Source organism: Nannospalax galili, unplaced genomic scaffold, assembly GCF_000622305.1.
Source record: "Nannospalax galili isolate Female #2095 unplaced genomic scaffold, S.galili_v1.0 scaffold585, whole genome shotgun sequence".
In the NCBI taxonomy this organism is placed as follows: Eukaryota; Metazoa; Chordata; class Mammalia; order Rodentia; family Spalacidae; genus Nannospalax; species Nannospalax galili.
Window position 1 is genome coordinate 1,116,555 of NW_008354016.1, and position 4,769 is coordinate 1,121,323.

Genomic DNA, 4,769 nt, shown 5'->3' on the forward strand with positions numbered 1-4,769 from the left:
CTAGAGGCTGTTTTGTCCCATCTTCCCAAGTGACCTTGTTTGGTTTTCAACTGCTCTGAGTTCATTTTCTGAAATCATTGAATATCTCTAAAAAATAAACTAATAACCACAATCCTAGAACAAGAATCACATACCCTAGATATATTTGATTTTCAGGTAGCTAACTCATGTAATATGTTCCCCAATATTGAATAGCCTTGTAATACTTAATGTTTTTATACTATTTAGTAACATTTATACTAAAAGTCTGTTCATTCTCTAGAATTCAAATTGAACTGGCTGCTTGTATTTCTATTTAGTAATCCTATTAGGTTTGAATAACTAGTTACTAGAATCACTTGTTTAAACACACACAACGGAATTATTATCTGCAGCAAAATTTTATTGCTGAACTTCCTTTTCCTGGGAAAAGATTCATATTTCAGTGCTTTCAGCAAAGTCTTTGGATATCTACACACCAAATTTTTATTATTGTAGGAGGAAAATTCTGCCTGTAAACGATTTATTTTTCTTTTGAAATGGTGTTATTTACATATAACTCATATACCATAAAGTTCACTCATTCAAAGTGTTCAGTCTAATGACTTTTTGTATATTCAAATTGTGCCACTGTTACTACAATCTAAATTTAGCACATTTTACCTCCCTCTATCTTTTAGCTCATGTTCCTTTTGCCCCTTGTTCTGATGCAGTCTTTGACCTATGTCTTAGTTTGTTTCTTCATTGCTGTGACAAAATATTCTGACCACTACCGACTTGGGGAGGAAAGCGTTTATTTAGTTTACATATCCCAGGTCACAGTTCATCTGGGAGTCCAAGGTAGGAACTCAGGGCAGGAACCTGGAAGCAGGAGCTGGAGCACAGGCTATGGAGGAATGCTGCTTACTGGCTTGCTCCCCTGGCCCCTGCTCAGCCTTTCTTATGCAACACAGACCCACCTGCCCAGGGGTGGCACCACCCACAGTGGGCTGGGCCCTCCCACATCACTCATCAAGAAGATGTCCCTCAGACATGGCCACAGGCCAGTCCAATGGAGTCAATTCCCCAATTGAGGCTCCCTCAACCCAGGTGTGTCAAGGTAACACTAAAGCTATCCAGCACAACCTATTAGGTGTCAATTCACCATTAGGTGAATTGATTATCCTGAAGGCTTCATATAGATAGGAAAATATGGGCTTTTGTGATGTGCCCTTTTTTCTTAGCATAGCTTTTTTTTTTTTTTTTTTTTTTTTTTTAAAACAGGGGCTCCCTGTAGCCCCAGTTGTCCTGGAACTCACTATGTAGACCAGGCTGGCCTTGAACTCACAAAAATCTGCCTGCCTCTGCCTCCCGAGTGCTGGGAGGCATATGCCACCATGCCTGGCTAGCATAGCGTTTTTAAAGCTTGTTTGTGTTGTAGGATGTATCAGTGTTTCATTCTTTGTTTTAGTGATAATATTCCATTCTGTGGATATATCACATGTCACCTATTGATGAGCTAGAGTACACTTGAGTTGTTCCCCTTGCTCTTGTGTAATTTTAACATCTGAAAATACATTTTTCAGTTGTTCGTTTGCTGTTTCTGGTCTTCACTAGGGGAAAAAAAGAAAATATTTTCCCCTTTCTTCCTTTTGGAGCTGGGGTCTTGCTATGTGGAACACACTGAGACTCAAACTCTTGGACTCATGGACTCTTACTTTGTCCTGTGGTGTAGATGGACTGAAGCGTTCATGGCACCAGCTTCTCTAGCTTTGGAAGCTGTAGGAGTCTATTGTACTTTTGAAATTGATATTGCATGCTGTGATTGGCACCTGCAGATTTGGTCTGGCTGTGCCATTTGGAGATGCCTTAGAAAATGCAAATCTGAAAATTCATGTTGCACTAGAGTGAGTTCCAACCTCTTCTAGAACTGTGTCCCCATATCTCTCATCAGTCTCTGAATACTCTTAAAGGCAGTCCATGTTCAAGAACTAAAGAACTAAGGATTAGATCAGGTCTCTCTCACCCATTAAGTTGAGTATCTGATGCCATCAGTTTCTGAATAGTCATGATTTGGATGTCTAATATTGCATTTTAGTGAATCTAAGATTGTATTGATTATGTACCATGAAGGAAGAAGAAAGAGGCTAATTAACTGCAATGTGTTGTAGGATGTATTCTGAATTTAGAGAATAAAAAGTGAGGGAAAATGTGCATCTTAACAGAAATAGGAAGGATTGGTAATGTTGGAAGTACCCTAACACTCCCAGAAAGCAGCTGTTTACAAAATGTAGAAGATAGTGAGAATTTAATTTAATTAAAAATGAAAGTACTTCATACATGGTTAGCTCCAGGCTGAATCTTGGTCCATTAATTGACATGGAACTATTTGGTTATGTAGTAGTTTCTCTTTGCTAATCACCTTCCTTATGAACTATCTTATATTAAGCAGAGTATGTAGCTGTGCATTAAGTATAGATTAAACTTTTCTGGGAAGCATTCAATTGAACTCAGTATTCTCTGGCCTGGGGAGATGGCTCAGCAGTTAAGAGCATTGACTACTCTTGCAGAGGACCTGGGTTCAGTTTCCAGCATGCACATGGCTCAAAACTGTCTACGACTCCAGCTCCAGTGGATCTGATACCATCTCTGGCTCTATTGGGACCCAACACACATGTATTGCACACACACACACACACACACACACACACAGAGGAAAAATATTCATACATAAAAAACCTTTAAAAGTAGTATCTTCTTTTTATTTTTTAAGTTTTACCTTGTTTTTACTTGATACACAATTTCATTACAGTCCTTTTGTTTGAAGAAAGGGTTCCACCCATTACTTATAAAACATGGCTTGGTGGCAGAAACAAATGTTCTAGGGAATGTGGAACTAAACATAGTTAAAATGACTTTCCATAAGTTACTTATCTTTTCATTTCAAAGTCCATGTATTATAAATTTTATTACTTTTATTAAAGTATAAGAATATAATTTTTATTCTACCTCAATTATAAGAATCAAAGCAATTTATGCTTTTTAGAATTTGAGAGACAAATGAGACCCTGAGGCATCTGGAGTCAGAAAATCTTTGACATTTACTATATAAAAAAAGATTACACATCTCATGGTGTCATGTTAGACTCTTGGTGTTCAAAGATTTCTCCTTCCCCATATTAATTTTAAATTTATATTTGATTTCTTTCTCTACAGACAGTGCACATAAAAACACCTTAACTGTTTCCCCCATTCCGGTTATATTTTATCTTGAGCAGATTTGCATTCAGATTAACTGTGGCAGGATGTGGCAGATGTCTAGATGTCACTCATGATCTGTCTTGTAATCAGCTCTCTCATTATTCCATTGGTGCTACCATAGATTGGCTGAACCTGAATGTCCACATGGGTTTTTGCACTTGGGTACACTCACATGTATCCCCAATCTCCATGGAGCTGTACACATTCATAAACCACACTGTTCTCTAATTCAGATGCCTAATATTTTACCATGGAAGTGGAGGCTGAGCCCAGCTAGTTACGCTGCACTGTCAGTTTGTGTGCAACTGTTTTCCCAACTTTGCTTAATATAGTTCCTGGTTTCTTCAAACAGGAACTCACAGGCAGAAACTGCCAAGTCAGCAATCAACAGTCTTTCCTGGGGAGGCTTCTGATGAGGTAGGAGAACCCTTTACTCTCTTCTCTAAGTAGGGCGCTAGCTGGCCATTGACATCTTCAAAGAGCAATTCTGCAGTGTCCTGGGCCTTTAATCCCATTTTATGTGGCTTCCATCCCCTGATAAATCCTTTCATTCCATTTTCCGTGAGAAAATGACTTATGTCAAGGACAAGAGAGTGAACTTCATGATTTTGAAGCGTCTACAATCACAACATTAGCTAACCACCATTAGTGATGAACTTGCTTCCATTGAGAATCCAGTCACTCCCAGACTCTTGGCGTTTGTTCTAATCCTTGTAAGTCAGTCAAGTCCCGAGGTCTTCATTGCTATGGCACCAATACTCTTGTCTGAAGTCATCTGGGTGTGAAGTCTGTCCGTTCCTTTGTGCCATAATTTGTAATTAGGGCATGACAGTATGGTATGAAGACTAAAGCCTGGGCTTATGCGGTTTGGTTATGCTTGCTATTCCCAAGTGATCACTGTTGCATACAGGTCTCCACCAATCCCACCACGTTTCTCAGCACTATTGACCCTAACCAGGCCTTGCTTGCTAGCCTTTCTCAGAGCTCTCTGCTCACTTCTCCAGCTCTCTTCCATGCTGAATGATAAGGAAACACTTCTTGAAAAAACTTCTTACACTTTCCTGGAAAATGTCATGCTCTGAAGAAAAGATGCTTCTAATTCCAATATCCGTTAATTTCTTGGCACAAGTCGTTTCCAGCGGTACTTACCCACCAGAATGAGAACATCGGACAGTGGGCAGGAGCCTAAGCAGCAGGCACTCAGGATGCATAGGTACCCTCGGAGGAGGAGGAAGCACTCAACCATGGCAGGACACAGAGGGGTAGTAGGATGATGGAGGGTGACGGGGCAAGACCTAAGTATCTTTTCTTAAACCTTTTTTAAATTGAGCTTTTGTACATTTCATACAACAGTTCTTGACGAAATTCAGAGCCCTCCCAATCCACCCATGCATACCCCCTCCTCCGGCCCGCCACCAGACCTCATGTATTCCACCATACGTGTTAAGTCTGTTAAGTCCTATTTGGTTAAGCATTTGTATCCAGATGTCCTTGGGGGCAAATTCATCCACTGGAATCTAGTCAGCCTATCTAGAGATCCTAAGTAAGGC

General features: G+C 40.0%; 1 pseudogene; it reads right to left on the reverse strand.

The window, feature by feature from the left end:
• Positions 1-3,276: 3,276 nt before the first annotated feature.
• LOC103748467 lies at positions 3,277-4,430 on the reverse strand (annotated as a pseudogene).
• Between the last annotated feature and the right edge of the window lie 339 nt (positions 4,431-4,769).